We start from the raw sequence: 11367 nt of genomic DNA on the forward strand, positions 1-11367 counted from the left end.
TACAACATAGACTGATGAAAAGGGACAGATCCAAAGACTGAGAAACAGCCATCAGGTTATCAATCCCCAGAGGGAAAGTAGGGGAGGGCGGGGGTAAGGGGAGGAGATCAACCAAAGGACTTGTATACATGTATATAAGCCAAACCAATGGACATGGACAACAGCGGGATGGGAGCATGAGTGTGTGTGCGGGGGGAGATTGAGGGTTAATGGGGGGTGGGGAGGATAAGGAAACATTTGTAACGCCTTAACTAATAATAAAAATAAGTAAATAAAAAAAAAGAAAAAAAAAGAAAAGGTGGACTGTTTAGTCCTTAAGTCTCAATGAAAATCTAGTATTACCTAACTGGAAAATATTGTACATTTCAATATAAACAAATTTGCCCTTACATTATTAAAACCTGTTTTCTAAGGTTACATATTTTTTTAATTGAAAATGTTATGTAGTATTGGCTCTGTATTTACATAGAATATCTTCTGTCTGTAATATTTTGGTAGGACCAAAAGCAAGAAAGCAATGGCAGAATGTGTTATTGCAGGTTATTTTCCTATAATCTATATTATGTAAGCACAGTTTACTGATACAATATGTCTTCTATGGAGATATGGGGAATTTTTTAAAAAATCTCATTAAATGACTGGTGGAAGAGGGAAAATATCAGATACATAATTTCCCTTTATTTCCCTTTGTTAGATTGTTGAGAGAGAGAGAGAGAGAGAGAGAGACAGAGAGAGAGAGAGAGAGATGAAGAGTAGCTAGCAATTGCCTTTCTGAGTTCCCAGGAACAATTGCATGGAGTCTTAATCAGATCATTGGTGATTTTTTGTTCCAAAGTATTCTTAAGCTTATAGAATTTCTGGTTCATATTAAAATATGCTAAATTGCTGTTAGACTTAGTTTTGCCACAATTGAGTGGTAGTTTATACAGGGTAGTTTATACTCATTTTTTAAACTTTTCTACCTCTTATTCTCTTTAACTTACTGTGTTTTGTTTTTCCCCACCACTCCACTGAAAATGCTCTCAATAATACTACCATTGACTTCTAACCTGACAATTCAATAGATGCTTTCTAGTATCCTCTTCACATCATTTGATGCTGTTGGTTCCTTCCTCCTTGATATTTTCTCTTCCTGGCAGTTCTGTGACTCTCTCCTAGTCTGGTTTCTCTTGGTTATTTTTGCTACCTAAAAGAATCAGCCTTTTTTATGGGCTATCTTTCATCATGCACTCATTATATACAGGCGTACCTAGGATAACATCTTCTATTCTTCTAACTATATACACATCTCTAGATGGTCATACCCACTCCTAAGATTTACCTACCATTTATATTTACTGTTTCTAAGAATCAAGAAAACGAAGTCTGCAGGGTCAGCACTTCTAAGTCCAGATATGCAAGCTGTCTAGTGAATGAAACTCAGGACAATGGCGAATAATAACACATCTCTAATTCTTATACTAAGCCTTACTTTCTACCATCCTCTCCTTTCACTATGTGCCAGGCACTGCAAGAAAAAGTGTATATGGATGGTTATATAAAATAAATCAAAAGGTCATGATATTCTCCTTGTCTAGCATAAATCTACTCTTAGGAGTGATTGAATAACCATTTGCTAATTGTTTGGGTCTACTAAACAGGTCATAGGAAGTTCATCTGGTCTAGCAACTTCCTAGTATTACTCAAGAATAAAAAAAAGACAAGAACAGATGCTGTGGTAGAGGTCATGCCAAGAAAATGTGAAGCTTTGAAGCTTCTCATTTCCTTGTAACTACCACCACTGCCTCTTCAAATTTCAAAATGAATGTTTGTCAGTATTAAGTCAATGAGACAAGCTGTTCATGCTACAAATTTGTATTCTATAAGTGTACATGACAAACGCATCTTAGTTAAAATGTTCTCTTTAAGGTAAAGCCTTTGGGCAATTGGCTTAAAAGGAACTGTTATTTTACTGGTATGGAACTCCTTATGGAATTTGCAGAATGTAATCACTCAGATTGTATTGTTCAGTGACCCATGGATCATTGTAATGCTGTGGATCAATATGACTAAGTTACATGTTTTCCCTAAGAATGGTTATCCCAAGGGTACAGTTAATTTAAGAAAGAAAATAATCAGATAAAAATACATACTTTCTCCTGGGGCTTGGAAATAAATAAAATAAGTAGTAATAATTTCTTGTTTTAAAATATCAGTACGTAATATATACCTTTTCTCATAAAATTATACCCTACTTCCTGAACTTTCTCAAATATCCCCCTATTCCCTGCCAAGCTGTCTCTAAGTTATGCCTCCTGTAATTATAGAACATTTACTACCAGTTATCTATGACTACCTGGACCAAACATGTTTAGAACAGCCATCAGACAGTAAATAATTAAAATAGAAAGAAAAAAAAGCAAACTGGGGATAAGGAGAGTGTGGCTGAACAATCTTCCTATTGATTTTCAAGGCCTTCTGAAATGCCTGGATGCCCTCCCTCCACCCCCATGTGTTCTTTCAGATAAAGCCATGTTTCATTTGAACATGTTTATTTTGGAGTATATGTTTGTGTCTGTTGCCTACTATTTTCTGCAAACACTCCATTTAATCTGGGAGCAGCATGCTTTTTCTTTTAGAAATCCTTTCTTTTCTTTGCTTCTCAGTCTTACTCTACTCATATAGTTTCTGTGCAAGGTGCAATGTTTTTATATAAACCCTATGCAATGACCACAGTTGACTACTCCAGAGGTTGGCACTTGCCAGGTCTAAACCAACTTCAGCCCTTCTCTAAGATCTCCGCATCTGGGAGCAGGGAGAAATTAGACCATTCTCTCTCCACTGGCAAATTTTTTATATATAAATCTCAGTAAATGCAAGCATTTGCCACTAATGCAAGTCTACAGTAAAACACTTTGAAGCCAACACATGAAGCACAGTGAGGAGAGAATACTAAAGGTTTTCATGTTGTTGCTTCTAGCTGACCCTATACTTGCTGCATCTTTGACCTTTCTGCCCTTTACTTGTTTAAACCTTTTATAGATTTTCTTAATCAAGAGTTCACATATATACTTATGCTTGCTTAAAATGGGTTTTGATTTTTATTTTTCAAATAAAAATACAGCATGCCCAGGTGCACTTGAATATCACATAACTCCTGACCAATATTGCAATATTTGGGATACACTAAAAAGTTGTTCCTTGTTTGTCCAAAATTTAAGTATAACTGGACATTCCTGTATTTTGTCTGGAACCATAGTTTTGATCACTTGCAACCAAACTAATTCACTTTCTGCCACTTGCAACCAAAGAATCTTATCCTATACAATAAAGAGAGAATATGCTAATTTGTCCGTAATGACCTATTTGCATATTGATAGTGTGCAACAGTGGGCAGGCAGCCAGGGGAGGGGGGGACCTATTTTCATGCTGATGCATGTGCAGCGGGGGGGTGGGCGGCCAGAGCCAAGTTCTCTGGGGCTGGGCATGTCTCTCCTCCCTACAACTCCAGACTCTGGTGGATGGCAGGCCTGAGTGGCCCCGCCCCCAGGATCAGACCCTCCCCCCCCCACACCAACAGCAGCAGTGCCATCTCTGCAGCTGAAGTGCACTGAACCTCGCTGGGGGTGCAACTAAACCTGCCCTCCTAGCCCACCTGGCTCCGCCCTGGCCTGGCCCCCACCCAACTCCACAAGATTAGAGCCCTGCCCTGAGCAGGTACACCTCCGAAACAGCCATGTACAATTTAAAGAATGGCGCCAAGCAGGAAGGTTTGACAGTGACTCCCCCTTCAGCTTCCCCCCCACTTAGTGCCCCACCCCCCAACTCCCTGCCCCCTGCCAGCACCTCCAGGGCTATAGGGCTACAGGCCAGAGTCCGCACCTCCAAGGCCTATGGAACCCTCTGCAAAGCTTCCATAACTACAGTCCCAGGAAACAATCATGCCCTCCTCCCCTAATCAGCACCTGCTACCTGCGAGGGTACCCATGGGAAGTTGGGGCGAGCAGGCTGGTGGGGGGCGGGCAGTTGGGGGTGATTAGGCCGGCATGCAGAGTGGTTAGGGGCGATCAGGCAGGCAGGTGAGTGGTTAGGAGCCAGCAGTCCTGAACTGCGAGAGGGATGTCTGACTGCAGGTTTAGGCCAGTTCCCTTGGGCCTAAACTGGCAGTCGGAAATCCCCCGAGGGTTCCCGGATTAGTGAGGATGCAGGCCAGACTGAGGGACACCCCTCTGTGCATGAATTTCATGCACCAGGCCACTAGTTTAATATAATATGTTAGCTTTATAGTCCTATTTCAATCAAAGAACACAAAAAGCATATTTTGTGCTTTCTGGGAAATTTTCTGTAGCCTAAATATCATCTCACAAGCTCTGATTCCTCCTATACAACTTGTGGAAGTATCTCCCTACAGAGTGTAGATATAGATTTAAAGCAGAACATCTAAGGAACACCCAGGAGCCTTAATGTGTATTTGAAGTCATGGCTCTGGGAAATGGACTTAATGTTCTCTCTAAGCTGGAATCCAGGAACCCTTGAGTGTCAAAGCTGAATGAGTGCTCCTGGACAATCACTTAATCTCACTTCTTCTGTCTCCTTAGCTTTAAACTGTAGGTAATATTTCTCTCCAGTCTTTGAGAAGTGGCACAGTGATTAGCATTTATAGACCACTTTGAAGATGAAAATTCACATCTTGTTAAGCATCAGCAAAATGGCAAGTCATATATAATTATGGGGTATATCTGCAATAATGTAAGATCACATGCTTTCACTGTTTTAATAATAATTTCTGTTTTAAAAAAGCATGAGGCTCAGTTCTCATTTTAATTTGATAAAATGCTCTGCTTTGGTATCATAGCCATATGAAAGGTTATTTGAAAAAAGAAGTGCGAAAGTAAATGTAAATATTTTACAATATTTAGGCTACAAGCAATTTTTCTTCATAAAAAAATCTCATTGTTCTTAATCTCAAATGGCCAAATGTTTTCTTTTCAAATGAGGTCTACCATTAAGCTTGCGTTTGAAAGCATGCATTAAGACAGAGGGATGGGAAGTTGCTGTAATTTTCAGTTCATGTTACTTCTTGAGCACTGTCACTGCTCTATATAAAGGTATAGAAAGTGAACATTAGCCCTTTAAAGGAGTCGTATTTCAAGGATCAGGTGGGAAAGACAGAAGTGTTGGATGCACCTCACTGCACTGCTGTTCATCCCCAACACTTTGCACAATGTGAGAATGTTTAATAATTCCAGCCCAACCTACAGATAAGAATCGCTGGTGTCACATCACAACTGACAGTGCTGGTGTGAGATTTGCAGTAAAACAATATTCCAGCTGTAGCTTTCATTTACAGAAATAAAACAGCAGAAGAGGAGGGAAAAAGGGCAGGAGAAGATAAACACTTTCATCTTGGCACAGCACTGACATTCAATTATAATAGCTATACTCAAACAAGGAGAGAAAACCCAACGGCAGGGCCCAAAACTGACATGTATTATATCATTGGAAATCTATTGCCCTATCCGTATTTTACATTAGCTGGCTAATGTTTAGTTATCCAGAGAGCTCACCAAATATAAATAAGCTCTTTCCCAAATAAAGTCTATGGCAACTGTGGGACAGGCGGCCTTATTTTTCTCCCATTAATCACTAGAAACTTCACACGGCGTAGAAGTCTCAGGGGATATTTCTGGCTGGGAAAAAGATCCTCCCTCCTCAGTTCTAATCAGTCCATCCCATCTGTAATGGCTTTAGAAAATTGTTAATGACATAAAGTGACAGTCGAAGGGCTTTTTGGTCTGTCAGTGTAGGGTTACTATGAGCTCTCTAACAAACTACTACATGCAGGCCTCAAAGCTGCAGGAAAATGATCTGGATTACGAAGGAATAAATTTGATATGTTAGCAATCACAAGCAGGCACTGAGAAGAAAGGCTTCCTTAATACAGTTCTTTCAGGCTATAATGGGAACTACGAAGATAAATCTGGCTCAGAGACAAACCCCCATAAGACTGCCTTGAGCTTTCAGAATATAGATCTCGGTTATGCGATGTGTAAAACACACAATGGCCTGAATAAGGAGCTAAGTATATAAGTGCAAACAAACCCGTTTTTATAGTTAGCATGGCATTTTGAAGGCAGCTTTAAGCCTAAAGGACACTCTCCTACTTGCAGATGAAGAAGGGGAATGTAACAGTAAGTACGGTGTTTTTATATATGAACGTCTAATAAGAAAATGTTCTAGAAAATTATGAACATAAATCAAATTAAACCTGAATTTTTCTTTCCCCATAAAAGTTGAAAAGCCTTGCTTTCCATAATCTAATATATTGTTTTTCTTCCAGTTCTATTATTTTGCTTTGGATTCATAGAAATTCTGAACAGGGATATGAAAATGACTACAGTTTGAAGTATCTGTTAAATACAGCAACATGACATCAGAAGGTATAATTGCATTCCTTGCATTATATAAACATTTTGCATAGCTTTGATAAATAAATTCATATCTTAAATTTTGAATAAATTAAAATAGGCAGAAAATAGGTATGAAAATGTGAATTTGGATAATTTCTTAAAGGCGAATCTTTTTCTAATGCAGTAAAACACTTTAGTTCATGTATTTTTCCCTAGTTTCTCAAACATTCACCTCATTAAGGTGTCACAAAAAGTGACAATATAAACAGTTTTCCTCACATCTTCTGTGCTAAGGGCTATAAAAATATTATATTCTGACAATTTCACAGATCTTGCAAGATTAGGTCAAAGGATTTTTACCTAGCAGAGAAATTTCTACAGAGAATAGCTAGGTGATATTTCCCCCAAATCTTAACATGTTCAATAAGATATCAGAAAGGGAATATTATCTCAATATAGAATAAGACCCAATTAGTAGAAGAAAATATAGAGACCTTTAAAAGTTGGATAATTTCTTACTAATCTAAACAGTTTAACAAGAGTTCTATCTAGAGAATTCAATTTTTACCAGATGGTTTCTAAAGGTACCTTCTACCACTATGAGTCTACAGTTAGCAACAATTTGTCTTAGGTGATTATCATATGGTAGGAATAGACAAACAGTTAATAGGCCCTGAACTAGACATAGCTGTGCATTATAACCAGAGGTGGAATGAAGGGAGAACAAGAATAATTTTTCAGTGAATAGTTTTAATTGAACCAAGTCGTTGAATTTCAATGGATTTCCTTTCCATTGTTCACTGTTGCACATTCTGTCTTAAAAGTGCAGCCAGGACTGGTAAATCACTAGCATACTGAGAGAAGGTCATCTCCTTTGGCTATGGAGTGGGTCATAGGCTTTGGAGACTTACACTAATTCTTTCAGACTACTAGGGAGCCATCTTATAAATATCTATTTCAGTACTCTAAAATGATTAAATGACATCATGATGACCTAGTTTAAGGGAAATGTTACATGAAGGCCCTAAATGGTACCCTGGTGGCCTGAAAGAGTTAATGCAGTTTCCTTAAGTGCCTACTTCAGGGTTAGTTTGCAATATACCAAGCAGGGGATGTGTTCCAATAACTCACTGATGGCTTCATCTAATATAAGTATATTAAGTTGAGAGAAGTCATTTGAAGGAGTCTATAATAGAGCTGGTGGCAGTTCTGATTAATACTGCTCTGCAAGGGAAGGAAAAAAGGAGCCTATGGAAATTCAATCATCCTACAGAGAGACATTAAAATGATGCTCCTCTTAAAGAATGTCTCAAGAGATCAGGATGCATGAACAGATATTGCATTCATCTGAAAAAAGGCTAAGCATTTTTTCAAAGAAATGAGGTATAATTGACATATATTAGTTTCAAATGTACAACAGAATGATTCGATATTTGTATAGGTTGCAAAATGATCACCACAATAAATCTAGTTAACATCCATCACTATGCCTAGTTACAAATTTTTTCTTATAATGAGAACTTTTGTGATCTACTCTCGTAGTAACTTTCACATGTGCAATACAGCATTATTAACTATAGTTACCATGCTGTACATTATGCATAACATACCCTGAATGCAAATATTATTTATTTTTTATAGCAAGAACTCTAAGGGTGGGAGAATGTTTTTCTAATCTTTCAGTATCATAAAACAACAGTTAGCAATTAGAAACTAATCTGTCTATATTTCATGCATTTTCTTAACACAAAAGTTGTCAAAAACTATGTAATCATTTCATATGGAGCTTATTATTGGATCAAATTCTACAATTAAGTTGGCATATGGAAAAGGTGAGAAAATATGAGAGAAATCGCAGAAAAAAGAAGAGAGATCATTTGGAGAGAAAGGGTGATGAACACATTTTGATAGGCAGAAATCATTCGGTTAAATGAACAAATTAATCAATTGATGGAAGCAGAGAAACATGGAATAAAAATAAACTAATTACTAGTCTTTTATTCACCTTAATACATCATACATATAATCACATATGTGTGAATATGTATATGTAAATATATAAATATATAAGTATGTGTATAGTTATGTATACACTGAGTGGCCAGATTACTATGACCACCCCATCAGTACTTCGTTGGGCCACCTTTTGCCTTCAATACTGCGGCGATTCTTCTTGGCATTGACTCCACGAGATGTTGAAAGGTGATGCGAGGAATCTGACACCGTGCCTGATGAATAGCACTGTCCAGTTCTGTGAGATTTCATGGTTGCGGAACCAGCTGCCTGATGGCTCTTTTAACTTCTTCCCACAAATGCTCAATTAGATTGAGATCTGGTGATTGTGGGGGCCACCTAAGCAAGGTAAAGTCTCCCTCATGTTCTTGAAACCACTCCTGCACAATACGAGCACCGTGGCATGGTGCATTGTCTTGTTGGAAGAAGCCATCTCCATTGGGATACACGATCAACTTGATAGGATAAACTTGATCAGCAATGATACTTAGGTATGTTGTGCTATTCAGACGTTGTTCCACACGAATTAAAGGGCCCAAATTATGCCAGGAAAACATGCCCCAAACCATAACACTGCCTCCACCAACTTGAAGGGTGGTACTCATGCATGTGGGGTGCATGCTTTCACGCTGTTTCCACCAAATTCTCTGCCATCTGCATGATGCAACTGGAAACGTGATTCTTCAGATCATATGACTTTTTTCCAATGCTCGACTGTCTAATCCTTGTGTTCCTGTGCGAATTGGAGACGTTTTATCTTGGTGACTGCAGACTGCAAAGGTGTTCAAACAGGCCTTCGGCTTCCATATCCATACGATGCAGTGTACGGCTCATTTGCCTACAAACATCAGGTGGTCATAATAATCTGGCGACTCAGTGTATGTAAATGTGTATGTAAAATCCATACACAGCCCAAGTACCACTATTTTTCAATATATAAAATGCAATTTATTATATGATAAAAGAGACCTTTAAATATATGGGCAAGAGAGGATTTTGAAATTCAGTACAACATAATGGAGAAGAGAATAGATTCTTGGGTCATACTTTTTGGTCATAGAAGAACTTTAAGTAGGATAAATCCTTTTAGGCTCCAGTGATGTTAATTTAATGGAAATAGAGAGGAGAAATGGTTCCAAAGCTGTTTAAAATTAGACTATTTTAACTAAAGTAGAATATATATTTCTATCTACCTATCTATCTATCTACCTATTTATCAAAATAATGACAAAAAAATTTGGTTCTGGATTTTAAGGCAGATTGTAAACCTCTATGCTATATAAGACATTTGTAACTTGTTCTCTAAGGAGTATAAAGCTAATGAAAAATTTTGAAAAGAGGCTTTCATTTGGTTGTTTTTGTATGTGTTTGCTTGTAAGTTTTAAACCATGTTGACTGGCAAACCTAAGGTATATGGAAACATAGAGTAGACTACCAAGACCATGGAGAAGTTGAATTTTCAGTTTTATGAGTCAATACTCTCTAACTCACCTTTAAGTCTTTAGGTCCAAGGTCATCTCAAAGAAGAAATTTGAGATCCTGACAATTATTCTCATATGAAGGTTTAAAAAGTAATGATACATATTTGCAAATGTTATCACCAATAAGGGTTTAATCTCCAACATTTACAGGGAACTCATACAACTTGACAAAAGGAAGACAAAAATCCAATTAAAAAATGGGCAATAGATCTAAATAGATACTTTTTGAAAGAAGTCAGAAGAAAGTCCAAGAGACATATGAAAACATGCTCAAAGTCACTAATCATCTGAGAAATGCAAATCAAAATGACAATGCGGTACCATCTCATACCTGTCAGAATGACTATCATCAACAAATCAACAAATGACAAGTGCTGGTGAGGATGTGGAGAGAAAGGAACCCTCATGCACTGCTGGTGGGAATGCAGACTGGTGCAGCCACTGTGGAGAACAGTATGGAGTTTCCTCAAAAAAACTAAAAATGGAACTCCCATTTACCCAGTGATCCCACTTCTAGGAATATATCCCAAGAAACTAGAAACACCAATCTGAAAGGATATATGCACCCCTATGTTCATAGCAGCACAATTGACCATAGCTAAGATTTGGAAAGAGCCTTAGTGTCCATCAGTAGATGAGTGGATTAAAAACCAGTGGTACATCTACACAATGGAATACTACGCTGCTGTAAAAAAGGAGTTCTTTCCATTCGCCACAGCATGGATGGAACTGGAGAGCATTGACCATCAAACATCACAGGGAAGGTAGGGGAGGGTGGAGGTAATGGGGAGAGATCAACCAAAGGACTTGCTTATATGCAAGCATATTGGCCTAACCAATGGACACAGACAACAAGGGGGGGGGGTGAGGGCATGTGTGGGGGTGCTGGGGGGTAATGTAGGGATAAAGACACATACGTAATAACTTAATCAATAAAGAAATTTAAAAAAATAATGATTACCACTACCACCACCACCAGTAATAATGGCAGAAATGACAGCAATAACATCAACAAACATTTATTTAGCAAGTATTATGTATAAGGCACTGAAGTATGTGGTTGAGTACATAAAAATCTGACACAGTCCCTGACATCAATAGGTAGAGTACATGCATTAAAATACACTAGCCCTGTAGAGTAGGCTGTGCTTAAATGAGTTATAGGAAAGCAATTGCTACTGGAGTTCAAATAAGAGAGAGTTGACCATAGTTGAAAAGTCTTTAGGAAAACTAAATGGAGTAGGTGAGACTTGAATAGGACTTTGAGGAAGAAACAAATTAAGATAAACATAGACAAACAACAAATATTCTGGCAGGGAGCATCGTAAGAGCAAAGGTAGAGGTGGCATTCCTACATCTGTGTTCATGACAAGTAGAGAGTGGACAAGTGGACAAACACTATTTTCTTTTTAATTTTATTTTTTATTACAAAGGGTATTACATATGTGTCCATTTTTTCCCCCCGCCCTAGACAGTCCCCTAGC

General features: G+C 38.0%; 1 long non-coding RNA gene across 1 annotated transcript in view; it reads left to right on the forward strand.

The window, feature by feature from the left end:
- Window positions 1-6100: 6100 nt before the first annotated feature.
- LOC102760552 overlaps window positions 6101-11367 on the forward strand; it is a 28622-nt gene continuing 23355 nt past the window's right edge. Inside the window, exons 1-2 of the long non-coding RNA XR_001514239.1 lie at window positions 6101-6170; window positions 6320-6419. This is a non-coding gene — a long non-coding RNA (uncharacterized LOC102760552). The remainder of the gene's footprint in view (window positions 6171-6319; window positions 6420-11367) is intronic.

Source organism: Myotis davidii, unplaced genomic scaffold, assembly GCF_000327345.1.
Source record: "Myotis davidii unplaced genomic scaffold, ASM32734v1 scaffold21, whole genome shotgun sequence".
NCBI lineage: Eukaryota > Metazoa > Chordata > Mammalia > Chiroptera > Vespertilionidae > Myotis > Myotis davidii.